The 19,140-nt window shown below is 39.1% G+C and overlaps 1 protein-coding gene and 1 non-coding gene across 7 annotated transcripts in view; both read right to left on the bottom strand.

The window, feature by feature from the left end:
• The window catches only part of NRG3 (neuregulin 3), a 1,061,953-nt gene that overhangs the window by 702,100 nt on the left and 340,713 nt on the right, over positions 1-19,140 (bottom strand). The gene's annotated exons all lie outside the window — the stretch shown is intronic.
• LOC116742077 lies at positions 10,270-10,376 on the bottom strand. Its single transcript, XR_004346349.1, has one exon. It is a non-coding gene; the product is annotated as a U6 spliceosomal RNA (small nuclear RNA).

Below are 19,140 nucleotides of genomic sequence, written 5' to 3'. Positions count from 1 at the left end.
TCCCTGGTGGTGCAGTGCTTGAGAGTCCGCCTGCCGATGCAGGGGACACGGGTTCGTGCCCCGGTCTGGGAAGATCCCACGTGCCATGGAGCGGCTGGGCCCGTGAGATACGGCCGCTGAGCCTGCGCGTCCAGAGCCTGTGCTCCGCAACGGGAGAGGCCACAACAGTGAGAGGCCCGCGTACCCGCAAAAAAACAAACAAACAAAAACTCAGCTGGATCATCAACCTAATACCAGCATCCTGGAGCACTTTGATAACTGTCGACATGAAACAGAGGCCATTAGAAAAGGAAAGGGAGTGGATTTGTAGCTCTCACAGGGCGGGCTTCAGTCTGAAGACTACAGTTGTGCCTACAGCCTTAGGGTCCTGTTTTCTCTGAGACCTGGGATTCTGGTCCTTTTCCCTTGCCATTCTTGACCCCCTCTAGTTGACTAATTTCTGAAAGAACAAGAAAATAAGTCAGAATATGTGGAATGTATGTATGTGAATTATGTGTTGGAAGGGAGCATGTATAGAAACATGAGAGGCATGTGTGATGGGGGCATGTGTGTGAAGGGCTGGTGGGGTGTGTGTGTGCGCCCAAGCACGTGTGAGGGGGTGGTCACTATTCTATTTCATTGCATTCTGAGTAGGCAAAGGCAGCAAAAAATCCTGGTGGTATACTTAATAGGTAAAATTTCTCCACAGTTCAAGAGCTCCTGCTCTGATTACCTGAGAATTAGGTGGTAGGGCAGGGGGATATGCTGCCGAAGTGGAACAAACGTGAATTAGTAAATGCTGCTAGAAATAGAAATGGGCCTGGAGTTCTGAAAAAGTTTCTTCTAACTATAGGTCTAGGGTGTTGAACATTACATATATGGACAGACAGACTGACTTTTGACCTATCATTTGAGAAATTTTGTTCTCTAATCAATTAAGAGTAAAGCACACACACACACACACACTCACTCACTCACTCACTCACTGAGATCCTCTGAATTTCATCTAGGCTCCAGACCCTTGACATCTCCCCCCATGTCAGCTGCAGCTGCTCTGACTGACACTCCGTGGATCTGGGGATCCCGCCCTCTGGCTGTCCTGAGAGGCACCTTCCAATAAAGTATCAGCACTAAGTATTGTTTTGGGTTCTGTTTTCCAGTGAACTCTTAACAAAACAAATCCTGAGAGGAAATACTTGAGATTCTCAAAAAAGAATACTTTATATCAATGGTTTGTGGAGAAAGATTGTCTCTGTGGAAATGATCTATTAGAGAAGAAAATTTCCATCTTACTACAATTCAAAAACAACCTGGCTTCTATACATGTGCAAAAACAGCATGATTTTCATATAACTTAGCCAAAAGCAAACTGGAAAGATCAGGAAACAATAAAAAAGCTACACAATAGGTTATGAAAGGGAGCATGGAATATAAAGACAATTACAATGGAAAAATCATACTAAAACTCCACATTGGAGGCACTGAAGAGCAGGATTAATGCTGAGGATATGGAAGATGAAGTTAAAAAGCTCACCTACAATGTAGAAGAAAAGAACCACGAAGTAAAAATAAGAGAAAAAATGGTGCATATGGAGGACAGAAAATGGAAAGCTTACTATATCCAACTTCTCATTATTATTAAAGAAGAACCCAAACAATTCAAGAAGAGTTATAAGAGAAGACTTTCTTGGTCAAAAGGTCTTACTCTGGAGTTCCCTGGTGACGCAGTGGATAAGACTCTGCGCTCCCAATGCAGGGGGCCTGGTTTCAATCCCTGGTCAGGGAACTAGATCCTACATGCCTGCCGCAACTAAGAGCTCACATGCCACAACTAAGGAGCCAGCAAGCTGCAACTAAGGAGCCCTGGAGCCACAATTAAGAAGCCTGCCTGACGCAACTAAGACCCGGCGCAACCAAATAAATAAATATTAAAAAAAAAAAAGGTCTTACTCAAATTTTAGGCATCCCCTTGGAAAAACCACCAAACCCAGATACTCTGCCACATCTCCAACAGTCCTGTCAGTTCTGGAAACCCAACCTTGGGACAACCTTTGGAATAACCCAACCCTTCCCTGAAGATGGCTGAAGTGTCTATACCGCATAGAATGCTTGCCTAGATCCCTCACCCAAGTTATGCTCTCTGCTTCCAAAGTAACTTCCACTTCTCAGTTCTTATCATAATTAATATTAATTACTGATTTAAGAAATTGTTCCATTCTGTCACTCAAACTATGTTATAAGCTCCATGAAGGAGGACTCTGTCTGTTTTCCACTATCTCTTCAGATATTTTCAAAGTATAGACAAAAATTTAAGACAAAGGAAAGCAATTAGTCATATATTGATAAAAGTAAAACGTATCACTTGCCATAAAATGTATTGGGCTAAATGGCATGACATGCAATGTTAACTCATTAATCTGACACTTAATCTAATTTTAAGGTCATCCATCAGAAGCCCAGAGTTTGGTTAATCAGAGATTCCCTAGCATATACATTGATTCATTTCCGTTATTTTCATCTACTTTTGTTTCTTCTGTATTTGTTACATACTCGTGTTTTCAGTATAAACCCTGCTTAAATTTCTCTGTGTCTTTACCCCTGTTGGTTAGTTTGAGTTTCTTCTGCCCTGATGAGCCTCATGCAGAATTATCTCCCAATTCCTATCTGTTTGTATCTAAAATTAAGGAATTGGGTCCTGGCAGGTTTTGGAGAGTCCTAATTTGCATGGGCAGAAGAACCAGTTGAAGGCATTTAGATTCTGGTATCAAAAATTTGCATTTTAGGGGGACTGGAAAGCTGTACGTTGTTGACACTATTTGAAAGATGTTGAGATATAAAGAAGAAGAAAGCAAAATTTGAGAGAATATATAAAACACAAGGTTGGAAGGAATGCTTTCGACTTTTATGTTTCATGACCTAATTTTTTTCTTCCTCGGTCTTGCCAATTTTTTTTTTTTTTGGAAATAAGTATATTTCAAGTTAAAATATATGCCTAGAAAAACCCCTGAGTTCCAAATCAAGTCTATTCCATAATCAAGAGCTCTAATCATTTTATAAATATTAAAGATGTTGCAAAGTGAAAATGTCTTCCCTTCGTACTGTTCCAGTATTTCATCACCCCCACCATGTGTGCAGGACAGAGAAGGAAGCAGAAGCACCAGAGCAAAAATTCTACTTTGGGCTTCTTCCCTATGTGAGTTTTAAATATTTTTAAACTACAATTTATGAAAAGACATGGATTAAATGTGTTCCTAAAGATCTTGAAAAGTTATAATTTAAAAATAGTATTAAAAAGACGCAGACATAGAGAATGGACTTGAGGACACGGGGAGGGGGAAGGGTAAACTGGGACAAAGTGAGACATATATACATTACCAAATGTAAAACAGATAGCTAGTGGGAAGCAGCCACATAGCACAGGGAGATCAGCTCGGTGCTTTGTGACCACCTAGAGGGGTGGGATAGAGAGGACAGGAGGGAGACGCAAGAGGGAGGAGATATGGGGATATATGTACATGTATAGCTGATTCACTTTGTTATAAAGCAGAAACTAATAAAAAATAGCATTAAAACAAAATAAAGGGCTTCCCTGGTGGCGCAGTGGTAAAGAATCTGCCCGCCAATTCAGGGGACACAGGTTCGAGCCCTGGTCCAGGAAGATCCCATGTGCCGCAGAGCAACTAAGCCTGTGCGCCACAACTACTGAGCCTGTGCTCTAGAGCCGACGAGCCACAACTACTGAGCCCATGTGCCACAACTACTGAAGTCCATGCGACTAGAGCCCGTGCTCCGCAAGGAGAAGCCACCGCAACAAGAAGCCCTTGCACCGCAACGAAGAGTAACACCTACTCGCCACAACTAGAGAAAGCCCAAGTGCAGCAACGAAGACGCAATGCAGCCAAAAATAAATAAATACACAAAAAATAAATTTAAAAAAATAAAATGTAATATAACATATGGTTATATGGCATATATCAAGCATGTGATATTGAGAAACAGGTGTGATATTTAGGAGTTCTTTTCTTTTTTTTTTTTTGCGGTACGCGGGCCTCTCACTGTTGTGGCCTCTCCCGTTGTGGAGCACAGGCTCCGGACGCACAGGCTCAGCGGCCATGGCTCACGGGCCCACCCGCTCCGCGGCATGTGGGATCTTCCTGGACCGGGGCACGAACCCGTGTCCCCTGCATCGGCAGGCGGACTCTCAAGCACTGCGCCACCAGGGAAGCCCAGTTTTTTTCTTTTTAAGATAAGGAAGCATATTTCTAATAAAAGCCCTACATACTCTCCTCAACTCCCAGCCTCAGCTATTCCCCCCAACTCAAGGAAGATCTTCTGAATCTTCTTCCTTCAGAAGATCCTTAACGTTAACACCCTTGATTTTAACTAGTTACCATAAATATGACCTTGAAGGTTTCTTGAAGCTGTTATTCAATATACATCTGCATTTATAAGAAATCCACTTCTACCCCCAGCTGGAATTCCGCAGCTTGGATTTAAACTCACCTTCTTAAAACCTTTTCACCTACTTTATCCCTGAAAATACAATCTGTATAGTTCAGGGCCTTATAAAGTATACGTCACTATATCCTAAGCAAGCAAAGACTATTCAAAGGTGTTCAGCAGGTTTGGGTACATATATTCAATAATACCAGAAAACATGTGCACGCCCATGTGAATGAAGAATCATAAGGTCTTCCCACTCTTGTCTTTTTCTCCTATTTTAACAGTAAAATGATTATCTCATTTCAACTTGTATGTCTTCTTTGTTGTTTTTCTATTTTTTTCTCTGCATGTGTTCTGTTGTCTTTGTTCATTGTGAATTTTTTGTTATGATCTTTATGCATTTATATATTATTCTATTTAATTTATAATCCTTTTGAGTTAAATTTGTGTATGTGTTTGTGTGTGTGTATCTTATTGTTGTATTTCTAATTTTTCCTCCCAGTATCGTGATACAATATTGTTCCCTTCTTTCTTTAAATCCACAGCATTGAGGTGAAGTTTGGTAAGGAAGAGATTTTTATTCGTGTGATACCATTAAAAGTAAGCCATTTTAATTCATTAGAATCTTGTGTACCCATTAATATCAAAACAATTGAGGTTCTAGAACTAATTTCCTATGGTAAACTATTTATGCTAGATAAAAGCATCTAGAAAATTTAAGGAAACAGAATTAATAAATTTATATACAGAGAGCCCAAGAAGTAATCATTTGGAACAGAATACAAAATTGGGTCAGGGGCCTCCCTGGTGGCGCAGTGGTTGAGAGTCCACCTGCCGATGCAGGGGACACGGGTTCGTGCCCCGGTCCGGGAAGATCCCACATGCCGCGGAGCAGCTGGGCCCGTGAGCCATGGCCACTGAGCCCGCGCGTCCGGAGCCTGTGCTCCGCAACGGGAGAGGCCACAACAGTGAGAGGCCCGCGTACCGCAAAAAAGGGTCAAAATTGCTGAAGTTTAATGGATGTTTGTGTAGAGTCAGTTTGCAAGAACATATTAAAATGGATCCATCTTTCACAGTTGTATAAGTAAATATGTAGAATAATAGTTCAAGAATTTAATTTCTTTACCAAAAATTGTTTACAGTCTGGAGAAGTGAATCTCAAGTCAGGATGATTTTGCCTCCCAGGAGACATTTGACACTGCAGACATTTTTGATTATCACCGTTTGATGGAGAGGAGGGGCATGTTGCTACTGGCATCTAGTATGTAGAGGCCAGGGATGCTGCCTACCATAGGCAGGGTGGCCCCATGCTCCAACAAAGAATTATCCAACCCCAAATTTTAATAGTGTTGAGGTTAAGAAACCTGTGTCTATATTACCATAATTCTACTAAGGACATATTTGTTACTGATTGTTCAAAATTAGATGTCCTTTGATGTAGCACATTTCATTAATATGTGTGCAGGACAATTTATAAGTTTTTCTCACAATGTCAAATACTTCTATGATCATTTCAAGAAGCCCTTAGAGAAAGAATCTTAACAATGGGAAAACTCAGATACTCAAGCTGAATAGTTTTTTGTTTTGTTTTGTTTTGTTTTAAGTGCTTTATAGACTGGGTTCTTTTCTTGGGCATTCTTTGCAATGCAAGTCTAAATCCTCACTTCCCTAGATGCAATCAGCCCATAAATCATGTAGACCCCCATTTCTAGCCCTTTATTTCTAATCCTAGTGTCCACAAGACAAAGCTTCAGGAAACATTTTTATTAAACTCAGATTAAAATCCAAAAATAGACGAGACCATGGGAGTGACATAAAAAACTAGAAGATGGCTTTCTAGGTAAAGAAGAGAGCATATGTAAAGATGCACAAGAAGAAAGACACATGAGAAAATCAGGAAAACACCAATCACAGCAAAGAAGTCAGGCAGAGAAAATGTGAGAGCCACATACAGAGGCTAGGTGTGCCAGATTATGGAGTGACTTGAATGAGGATAGCACAGGATGGTGCTGAGTCCACAGATGAAAGCCTCCTTAGGAACGGAGGACGCTGGAGATGCCATATTTTCCACAGTGTGAAGCAGAGTGTGTTCTCAATGACTGAACTGAACTGAATCCCAAATCTCCCTGCCAATATATCTAACGTAATAAAATTCTGCTTCATGGATAACAAACAAACTTAAACATTAGCTCCCTATTCCAACTCCAGACTGAATTTTTTCAGTGAATTTTCACGCAGTTGGTAAAAAGAATAAATTAGGAAAATGTGTATACCAGCAAGACTCCTAATATAATTTTACCTCCTTAAAATGTATGACATAATCTAAATGCTTATACAAAATGGCATTATTTCATTACTATTAATGACCACATTATATTTACCTTCCCATTTGTGTGACAGAGAAAAGGTGGTATCTTACTTATATGTTAAACACAGGATACTCATTCATATTCATTAATTTTAGCTGATCAATCTTTCCAAAAGTATATTTTCTTTGCATATTTGATATGCATTATTAGAATACTGAAAAGATGTTCAAGAAAATATCCAGACCAAAAAGAAAATGAAAAAAGTAAGAAATGAGGATGAGAGCCAAGGGAAAAAAATGAATTTGTACTGAAAGAAAAATGAATTTCATTTAGAAGGTAAAATAAGATAGGCACTTTAAGGAATATAAAGCTAATGAAAGACATTATGAAATGAAATTTTAATAACCTTTCACTTTCTAAAATATGCATTAGTGTCAAGAATTTGCAACCTTAGTTCTGCAGTGACTGACTGAAGAAAGAAATGTCATATTAGACACTGGTTTTCAAATGTGCTCAAATGTTGGAGCACATAGAAGCCATGTATCTGTGTGTTTAGAGATTACTCACTATATGCCAGGCACTTTTGCAGAAATCGCTAAACGATTTTCTTTAATCATCACAATAACCCTGTGAGATAAACATTATTATTATCCACACTTACAACTGGGAAAAGTGAAGCACGAAGATATTAAGCAATTTGTCCACTGCTGGATCTAGGACAGTGGTTCTTAGGCTTTAGGCAACATCAGAATCACCTGGAGAGCATGTGAAAATGTAGATTCTGGGCCCCACCCATAGAGGATTTAATTTAGTAGGTCTGGAGTGCGGCCTGAGAATTTGCATTTGTAACAAGTTCCCAGGTGATCCTGATGCTGCTGGTCCCGGAATGACACTTTAGAACATCTGAGCTAGGATTTGGCTAAGAGTGATGGAGCCCAAATAGTCAGGATGCAGAGTCCGTGGTCTTAACCACATTAGGAGCCACCAGAAATGTGGCCACATGACACATGTGACAAAGCTCACCACCCCTGGAGACACTCTCACCAAAACCCTGTCAAATGGAGTGGAAGCTGCTGTTTCCAAGTTCTATTTTTAGCTCATCCTAGGCCTTCCTGGAAGATGAACAATTTCAGGAAATAAATTGAATAAAGAATAACTTTAATTGAAAAAATCATGTCTATTAATTTCTTTCTTTGAATTGTGAAAAGACTATCTTAATTCAAGATCAGCAGCAGAATTGCTTTGCCTAGGTTTGCTCAGTATAGGGGGTCTGCAGAAACACAATATGAGAATCCTTTTTATGCTAAACGGTAGACTGGACGAAGATTAGAAAATCTGATTTCTGACATCTAGTTTTTCAGTAATTTTCTAGGGAAGAAAAGCATGTCACTCTCTGTACCTGTAATCATTAAGCTGAAACACAACTTTTGAGTACAAAAAAGCAATAATGCTGGTTAAAACATTTAGAAAGATACGGTGTTAAAAATATGTGAAAGACTTTTCTGTAAACCACCGCTGATATTTCAGACTATGCACCAGAGTAGATATCAAATTATAAGATAATTAATTTTCAACACTTTCTAAGTGCTTCTTTTCCTTGGTTCTGAAGGAAATCATCTGGCCTTGTGAAGGAAACATAAAATACACAGAAATACCCAAGGATTTTCCTTACAAACCATACACGAAGTCAGATGGTTTGCAGTAAGGAAGTGGCATATTTTCTGTAAGTGATTAAGTATTATTTTAATTGTTTACAAAGCACCAAATCTAGATAAATTACCAAAGTTCTTAAAACTACAAAGACATACTGCCTGGGGCTTCCCTGGTGGCGCAGCGGTTGAGAGTCCGCCTGCCGATGCAGGGGATACGGGTTCGTGCCCCGGTCCGGGAAGATCCCGCATGCCGCAGAGCAGCTGGGCCCGTGAGCCATGGCCGCTGAGCCTGCGCGTCCGGAGCCTGTGCTCCACAACGGGAGAGGCCACAACAGTGAGAGGCCCGCGTACCGCAAAAAAAAAAAAAAAAAAAGACATACTGCCTGAAAAAATTAGGTCCACAGAATATTAGAAATACCACACTTTTTAAAATGTTTAAGTACAAAGCTTCAAAGTACCATATATGTCAGATGGCGTAACTAGAAGTCTGTCTGTCTGGCATAAGTTGAGGTGTATGAAAACAAATTGTTGAAAAACAGATGCTTGCTTCAGCCATGAACTACGTAATTTATTCAGAACACTTTGGCTGGTCATGCTAATGACTTGAAAAGTAGTAACAGAAGATGATTCTGCATAAAATTGTCTTAAAGTTCACGTGACACACACCAATCCATACACACAGACATACTCATATTAATCATGGTAGTAGCACTGATGATTACTGATAAAATAGAAATAGATTTTGAATTGGAGATGAACAAAGAATAGCTGGAAGCGAGACCTCTAACATATTAAGTTTAAAAGAATGATGAAAAAAAAAAAGCAAGAGGTGAAATGAAACTAGAAGAATGAGTCCTGAGTATTTTAAATGATCTAAAGTCAAAATATTACCAATAAGCCATATTTTCCCATTTGTTATCACCTAAGAAATCCTGCATTCAAATTTGATTTACAGTCATTTTGCTCAGCTGACCTATTATTAAATGCATCTGTTCCACAAATACAGCCAATTATTTCTCATAATTCTTCACATGTATTATTATAAGAGTTAAAAGCTTTTCACTTAATGAAATTTCACTGGACTTGAAAAAATTAATTTCTTCTCACTGTAATGGTAAGTGTTGGAGACGCACACATTCTTAATTAACGTCACATTAATAAAGGAGGGCTTCCCTAGATATAAGTGCTTAACTGATATTTGCCATGGAGGGGGGTCATGAGCAAGAATCCACAAACTTTAGTAAGAAGAATGAGAAACAGAGTGACACCCTAGCTGGAGGAAACAGAAACCGTGCATTTTTACTTCCCTATTTCTATTAGTATCTGAAGAAACTTGTGAAGAAGTCACTGTGAAATAAAGCTCTTTTTCAAAAATGAAAATAAAAAAGCATGATAGAATACAATCAGATACCTGCCTTACTCACACATTGGGTGGTCGCACACCCCAGGACAGACAGTGGGCTGCCTGCAAGGGTAAGCAACAAGCCATGGACAGGCTAGTGGAGCAATGTTGTTGGCTGATGACCCAATCGATGGCCAGAGCTGCTTCTCCTTCTTGGTCATAAAATTCCTTTGGTTTAAGGGAGGCTTGACCCTTTCTCCAGCCCTAAGGTTGAACCTCTATTAAGCCAAAGAAATCCTATCAGTATCATTTCTCTTGTCCTGAAAGAATGAGCCTGTGGCATAAAAACAGCCACTGAGCCTATGGACACTGCCATCTTCCTAGCTGCTTAGAACTGTGGCAGCATCTTGGAAATTGAGTAAATCCAGCCAAAGAGAGTCACTGTTCAAAAAACTCAGTGGGTCCTTACCAATGTCTTTGAGCTATTAAATTAACCAATTCTGGAGTCATTTATCTCCATTATTCTCATTATTATTTTTTTTTTTAAAATATGGAACGCTTCACGAATTTGCGTGTCATCCTTGCGCAGGGGCCATGCTAATCTTCTCTGTATCGTTCCAATTTTAGTATATGTGCTGCCGAAGCGAGCACTATTCTCATTATTTGAAATTAAGCCAACGAACAAAGCCCAAGAAACCTTGCTCTGACAATATATTTTCATATGTTTTCCGTTTCTGGAAACATCTTTAGTGACATAGCAAGATAATGTGTTCTTCCAATTAATTAATTTCTTTTCTCATTCATTCATTCAACAAATCTCTACTGTGTTGCCTACATTACCCAAAATGCTGGTACAGAAAACAAAAATAAGCACACTGAGAATGCCTTATATTTTATAATATAGACTGGAAAGTACTTTCCCCACAATATTTCATTATTTTCTTATCCCAAAATAAACCCATGTTTAGGAAACTGAGGTTGAGGGAGCTTGCACCTTGCCCAAAATTAGAGTGTGGGTGATAAGACCTTTGATTCCAAGGAAGGCTGCCAGCACCCCCACACCTGCTCCCTCGCTTGTGAGTCACGTGTTCGGGTTCTAGCTGCACTAAGTTCAGAAACCATTCTGACCTGAGTACAAATCCCAAAGCTTTCCCTGTCTTTGGGGCCTTCAGCAGGGCCTGGGAGTCGTGGAACTCATACAAATCCACCAGTATTGCTATTTAAGCAGCTGTAATTGTGCAGTCCTTTGGGATACAGGGAGAAAATATTAGAACTTTGTAATACATTCATTTCTAAATCTTTTCTTTAAAAATGTTGATGTTTATGTATATTTTATAATGTTCACAAGGTGTTAACTTCTGTCATGCACAGACAATTCAGAGATAATCACACATGAATTAATGTTTCCTACTCCTAACATTGTTACATTTAGGTTGTGTGATCAAAATTCTTTTTTAATTAATTTTTATTGGAGTACAGTTGCTTTACAACGTTGTGTTAGTTTCTGATCAAAATATTTTAAGATCACTGATCTAATTGTTTCTGACTGCAGATGGGAAAGTGACATGCCTTTCACTGACATGTTTTGCTTCCCGGGCTGAGTGTTTTACTAATTCTGGGACATGAGTATGTGGCTATGGCCATATACTGTAAACAGCAACGTGCAAGATCCCTCTACCTTCCTGGATAACCCGCTCAAGTCACAACTTCTCTAGAAAATCCATCTCCTTATCACTGAGTTGTTATAAAAAGCAAATAAGCTAATTTATGTGAAAGCAGTTTCTAAGTTGGAAAACACTATAAAAGTGTTAAGTTTAAGACAGTGGCTGAAATTTTTAAAGTGCTTGAATTAAAGGGCTTGGAATCACAATGAAGGGAGCTGATGCTTACTGAATGCTATTATTGCTTTTCAGATACTATCTCACTGAGTCTCCACAAAATGTTGACTCTAGCAGGACAAGTATGCAATTTGCATTTGTGTGCTTGCGTACAAGGTGCTTTTCATTTGATCCTTAGAACAAGTCTCGGAAGGACTTATTAGTTTGAACCATAAGAAAGTGCTGTTTTCCTAGGTCAGTTATATATCAGCAATTTCATATGGTTCCAACTAATAGGAAAATGATCATTTTACATATGAGGAAATGAAAACCAAGCAAATTGAAGGGACTTGCCCAAGAGTGAAGAACCAGTAAGTGGAGGACCTAAAAGAGAACCCATGTCTTCTGTCTCCACAGCCCCCTCCTGTATGATGATCCACACGGTGATCTTGCCGTTGCAGGGACCTAAAAAGTAGACAGCAAGCATCCTGACAAACTCAGCACTCTGTCGCCTTAGGTCCTTGCTAAAGGGGCACAGGGCACTGCATTTCAGAGGAAGAGGTATGTTAACGGCACCTCCAAAATACGCTCTGTGCTGCCAGCCTCCTGTCCTGTCTCCAAAATCTATATTAAGTAAGACAAATCAAATACTATGTCATAGTAGGTGCCACAGCAATAGCTAAACGCATTCTGGAAGGCTATGCACACTCAACTGAATTTTACACTAGCTTGCTGATGGTCTCCTAGTTTTTTTTTGTTTTTTTTCTTTTTTTGCGGTACGCGGGCCTCTCACTGTTGTGGCCTCTCCCGTTGCGAAGCACAGGCTCCCGACGCGCAGGCTCAGCGGCCACGGCTCAACGGGCCCAGCCGCTCCGCGGCACGTGGGATCTTCCCGGACCGGGGCACGAACCCGTGTCTCCTGCATCGGCAGGTGGACTCTCAACCACTGTGCCGCCAGGGAAGCCCCAGGTCTCCTAGTTTTAAGTAACTATTATTTCCAGCCAGTCTTAAAGAATGGTGTCTCATCAGCCCTATACAACAGTGCAAACCACTAAGGAAAAGCCCTCATCTTTGCCAGAGGTGATTTTTAGAAACCCTGCTCTGTCCCAGAAGACTCGCTTGGCTACCTGTGAGCAGGCAGGATGCACACTCTCATTCAGACACTCATGGGATGGCATTTTTCTGCCAAGGATGCCTTTCTACAACCCGGAGTCAAATGTGGCTTTTCCTTAGAAAACAAAACAAACAAAATGAGAAAGTCTTCACCTCAAATATCTTCATTATCTAATCCTGCATTTACCTCTGAGAAGCTGTTTGAACTCCTTAAAGAACTCTTTAAAGAAAAGGAAATGAAGGACCAAATTTCTAAATGCTGCTATATTTGAGCAAAAAGTCCTCTAGTTTAAACCCTGGTTAATGGCTTAAACTTGAATCAGTGGTTTGCTTTTAGAAATATTCGTAATTCATTCTAATCATTAAAGAAAAGAATTAAGTGAACAGGTGATAGATAGGAAGCCTAAGGTAGTATTTTAGAAGTACTCTTATCTAATTCCACCTACTCAGGAAACTGGAAGGAAGACCATCTGGATTTTAGAAATCCAATAAATATTAACATTTATCAAGTTCCATATTTATGTCAGCTTTGCTAATTAACTCAAAAGGTCATTTCTGGCACTCATATGACTGTGTACGTAGAAAATGATGATGGATCCGTTACACTATACCAAGACATGCAGTTTGTTTTTACCAAGTACCAATGAACAACACAAATGCTTATTTCCTTACTGGAAGTCTCTGCATTAATATCAAGGAGTTATTTTGGAAGATAATTATAAAATATTTACCTATTATCGCATACAAATCAGTATGTGCATAAATCTGAATGCTCAATTGTAGGTAAGGTTTAAAACGTGTATTCATGTGTTTTGACAATACTTGCAACCTTAAACAGGTTGTCAATTTGATATTGTGTTGATTCAGGATGTTTTCTCCCCTTCCATTTAGCTTCCTCTTTGATTTTTGGTCTCACTGCCTAGCTGTTGGCACAGCGAGAAGGCAATTTTCTCCAGAGTCAAAATTAGTACTGCACCATGAATTATTCAGCTTGACACAATGTTTCTTGCAGCACCCTGTGCTCTTCCAGCCCCAAAGTTTAAGTCTTCCCTTTCACACATCCCAATCTCCATTCAACCCCCCGCCCTTCACTTCTCCCCTCTTCCAATATGGCCGGCAGCAGGCAGGCACCCTGGCACCTGACTGAATTTGTTGTATATTTAAATTTCAAGTCACAGAGCCGCCTTCTAGCTGGAGTGCTTCAGAGTACAATCACATGAGGCAGGCTGTTTCCACACAAAACAACTTCAGATAATTTCCGTGAAATGGGAGCCAGGCTTTAATAACTTCACCTTAAAATAGACTCATTGAGAAGAGTCTGACCAAGCCTCAGATGCCTAAATAAAACTAATATTAACTCTATCTATAAAATCTTTATATTTGGCAAATTTAGTGCTCTCTTTTCCTCTATACAAAGCCTCTTGTCTGGATATGTTATAGTCATATTTCAGTTTTCTCCCTGTTACTTCTCTATTTTCTCAGGAAAATCTTCTTTATATGTATATAAAATATATACCAATATCAATATTAATATAGTTATATCCTAATCCCACTCCTTCTTGAAGTAATCCAAATCTTAAGTGAAAGAATTACTTATTATATTTATTTATTTTAAGTATATATCCTTGCTTTTTTTCATTAACTACATTTACTTATGAAATTGTCATAAAGCCACTCTTTAAATAACCCAAGGTTGGCTTTGCCTGGGGGAAGGTTTGGGGCTGCATCTTACCTAGACTTAGGATAAAACGTGAAACTGAAAGGATTTTAGAGCAAATTAAAACAAAAGAACGCAAATGTAAAAGTGATAAAATAATACCTCATTTAAAAGTTTTCCAACTAAACAAAAACAATGCATTCACAAGAGCCCTACTGAACTGTCTTAAAAATGCACTCTTGAGATAATTCTTCCATTAAAAAGATGCTCCAGAATGTAAAGTACTGACCAATCATTTTATTGTTCCAACTAACAGCCAGGCCTTATCCTGCAATGATAGAGTTATTCAAAATTTAGTGGTTATATCATATCATTGGGTAAATAAAAAAAGTTTCTGATCTCCCAATTCCAGGAAGCAGGGATGATTATTAAGTAAACATAATCCTTAAAGTACATACTTCTACTTATACGTAAATGATCGCTGACAGATGTTGTTAACACTACAGTTTTCTATTCAAACACATTTAATTGGGACAAGATAGGCCTCTTTAAATCAGAAAATATATCATATTCCTTTTAAGAGAGAGATGGTCTAATATGTACGTAAACTTTGGAATTTAAAACATTGAAAATATGTTCAAAGGAATGTTGATTTTGATAGATGGCGTCCAGCTCATTTATGTTGGCCAGTGGCATGCTATATGCAGCATTTTATCGTGGTTGCTGAAAGGATTAACTGTGTGCCAAGATTCAGAACATATATTCTGAAAACTTCCAATGCTGCAATGTTCCACTTGTATTTTAACAGATTCCTTGAAGATGTTAACTTTGTGATTCTTGATTTATCCTTCCAAGTACAATTTGATGGTTTGAGTAATCAATGTTTCTCTTCCCACTGCTCTTTTTTCCCCTATCTTCTTCCCATCTCTCCTCTCAATGTCATGGAGCTATAAGAAAAGAGATTCTGGTGCAATCCCTGGGGGTTAGCTGATGAGCAGAGACCATATGTTCCTGACTTTCTTCAGAGATTACTTTGTGTATTACATTAACATACCAACTCCCCCAAACAATTCTGGATAACTTTATATTACACAAACAGCTTGCTAATGAGTCATGGTAGCAGTTGCCATATTTTAGTAATATTTATTAAATTGTTATGAGGCATGAAACTGTATTGCTTTATCTCTGTGATGAATTACTTAAAAGCTAGAGGGTTTTGTTTTTGAAAATAATCTTTTTTTTCCCTCATATGTATTTTAGATATTTTTCCTCCTATTATTGACATTCATTCAGGAAAGAACAAAAAACAAAGATCCTCAAACATATTTTTGACTGTTCTTTTATCTAATTGACAAGATGAAGAGCAAGGTGGGAAGCACTACGGTTAAGGGTGTGGCACATACCCTTCTGTGCTCCAGCCTCTTCTGAGAGTTTTAGGTGAGAGAATGAAAGTAAAGCGCTTCATAATAAACGCTCATTGCAAGGATCTACTTTCATTATTTACAATTTTGCGGGTCACGCCAGTGACTTATCAAGGTATACAATTTTAAATGTCTGATTATAGTAGAAATGGAATACAGGTGTAATTCTACGATACCATTCCCAATTGCATTTAAAAGACTTTCAATTTTATTTAATCATTGTTTAATCTAAAACATACCAGAAAGGCTTAGCACATTAGTTAGAGCTATGGCCTTTCTCCAGGCAAACTTGTTTGATTCGTTCTTACATAATTCATATCTATGAGACTGAAGTAAGTTAAATAACTTTCTTATGCCTCCGTTTCCTCATCTATTAAATGCTAATAATAATTGTTAGTCTCTGATAGTTTGGGTTAAATGAGACAATGCATATAAGGTGTTTTGCAAAAATTCAATGGTAAAATACTATAAGCAACTTTAAGCTGTAAATCAATTGATGCTAACTATTCTTAAAATGACAGTTTCCTTATACATCTTTTCTATTTTTACAAAAAATAAGGTCAGCTGCTGTTTATTGAGAACTTACTATGTGCCAGGCACCATTCTAAGCACTTTACACGTGCACAGTAATTTGAACCTCACAAAAACTCTACAGGTAGGTATGTTATTCACCCCATATTATGAATAAGGGGCTAAGGGGCAGAAAGGAAATGTTAACTTACCCAAAATCATCTACTAGTAAGTGGCCCATGCTCTTTACTACTGAACTCTAAGTGCAAGTAAATATGCATTTTCCCTTGGAGACCTTGGGATTTCTTTCCTAATTAATAAAAATAGAAGATATTAAAAATTATTGCTGAAAATAATAATTCACTCAGTCAGCTACTCTCTCATTCAGCTAGGACAATTACAATGATTGCCTAATACTATCACAGTATAATCAGGAGAGAATCAGAGACATCCAGATTGGAACAAACCTTAAAGGTCATTTAGTCTGGCAACTCATCTGGAAAGTCTATTGCTTCTCAAGCATGTTCCTGTTTCCTTTTGTCAAAAGCAATTAGGAAAGCAGAAATGCAGATAAAAGGACTTAGCATCCAGGAACAGGAACTACAAAGAACAAGAGCCAGCTAGTCAAGGGCCTGAGCCTGTCCCAGCCACAATTTCCTACTTTGTAACATGGAATTAACAATATCAACCTTATAGTTTGGTTTGAGGCTAAAGTAGACAAAGTATGGGAACATACCTTGCAAATGTGTTACGTGATTAGTTTTCAAATGTACTATTTCTCCTATTTTGGGCATAAAGATGAGGATGAAGTTACAGATAAAGAAGAATACATCAAAAAATAGACAAAAATATTTTAATATGTAGCTCGGTGTAAAGGTCACTGCGATAGCTACAATACAGAGCACACATTCAAAGCATCTGAACGTTGGAAAGCAAACAATTACTTCAGCCAGCCCAAAGGGAAAGCCAAATGAAAGCAGTGAATAGTCCTCAAGCGTGGTTCATAATAACCCTAGTACTGGGGAGATTAGAAGAGATGGGGGACTCTACCTCTGGAGATGGGACTACTATTCCTGCAACGTGCTCATTTCTAGATTTGCTGCCTGTGGGTTAGCAAGGCCTCCCACTCTAGCCTTATCGCCTGCCTGCCATTGTCCATTTCTGCAGCTTATTAGCAATTTCAGCAGGGGGTTAGCTGGGGAAAATGAAAAGAACTGGCTATTACGCCAATGATAATCATTTGTTTAGCAAATTGTCGGGGTCTGGTGGGGAAGAGGCCACACATATCATCTAAAGGTGGTCATGGGGATTTCAATGATTTGTTCTCAATCTATTCTTAATCCCTGAAGCAAAGGAGTAAGCAGTAGTGGAGAAACTGAATATTTGAAGATGCTAATTAAACCGGAGGAATTAAGGTGTTTTGGGGAGTGAGAAAAGCAAACGGCAATATATTCCTTAGAAAGGAAAGTCTCTACTTTCTTAAACATACCAAGGAGTCAAAGGAACAAAGAAGTTTCAGGTAGAAGGAAGAAAAGCAGAGCTTCATTGAAGGGTATGTGTGTGGTTAGGAGAGGCTTCATAAGTTTGATTTAGAACAGAACATTGGAATAGACAATCAGTAAGAATCAAAGTATTATTGAGTAATGATTGAGAACCAACTGTGATTCAATAACACAAATAAGGTGTGCTTCAAAGACAGGAAGAGCAGAGAAAATAGTGATATCTGGAGTTGAAAAATAGATGTGGTAGAAGGTAAAGAAAGTAAGATCTTTGGGGAAGGTACCAGGGAAACCGTTGTGCTGAGGATGGAAAGGAAGCAAGCATGATAGTGATGGGAATGCGGGCACTCATTGCTCTGAAACATCCTCCTCTCCATCGTCGCTATGCAGCATTCAGTGCCTCCTGATTGCTCAGTCCAATCCAATATTGGTCGAGACGTAAGCATGAATGCCTAAACTTCCTTTGCATGTCCTCTCATACCTGCCCAAATCTGTCACCTTTGATCATGCTCCCTTCACAAACTTCATTCCTGAACTGTCTTGATGATACTGTGCTAATTCTTACACCTCTTACTGAGCCTTCTTGGTCTATCTTTATGACTTCTCCTTTTGCTTCCATGTTTGTGGACATACCTGAGAGTCTGCCATTTGGTGTCTTTTTTCCTATAGACCATTTCTCCAACAATTCTCATTTACTTGTGCAGCTTCGCCTAGCACGTTAAGCCAGGTCGCTGTCAGTTAAAATGAAAAGGAACAGGTGGGATACAGAAGAACCACAGAACTGAAATCTGCAAGATTAGTCCTAACTTAATATATAAATAGAGGAAGAGACTGAAGGTCAGAGAGCCTGAGTAAATTGGAGAATGATGATATTATCTGTAAATGTAAGGACATCTGGTCGAGAGATGGGAGGATGCACCTGGTGGAATTTGGCACAATATTTAGTATCCTCCAAACTTCTCGTATATGTCTTTAATATCATCTTTCTGAGTTAATGCCCACATTCCATCTACCTACTGTCCACCTCCACCTGTGACACATATAATGCTGTGCTCAGCAAATCCCATTTCTTTCCCACCTTTTGGGTCCACGAGAAGACTGCATTTCAGTTATGCTGGGGCCATGTGACTAGGTTCTGGTCAATGAGATGTGGGCGGTAGTATCTGCACATACAGGACTGACCACAAAACCCTGTTCAAATGTCCACAGTCTGCCTTTACTTCCGCAGCAACCAGAGACTTCACGTGTTTAAGATGGTGGCATCACAAGGTGGAACAAGCTTGCATTACCAGACAGCTTTGAGAATATATGTCAGAGTCCTAGTAGATAACCACGGGGCTCACATAGATTGAAAAACCGAGCTGGATGCAAAGGAACAAATTACATAGGCAAGGGCAA

The sequence above is a fragment of the Phocoena sinus genome, chromosome 16, assembly GCF_008692025.1.
Source record: "Phocoena sinus isolate mPhoSin1 chromosome 16, mPhoSin1.pri, whole genome shotgun sequence".
Lineage (NCBI taxonomy): Eukaryota > Metazoa > Chordata > Mammalia > Artiodactyla > Phocoenidae > Phocoena > Phocoena sinus.
This window is presented reverse-complemented; position numbering and strand designations above follow the sequence as displayed.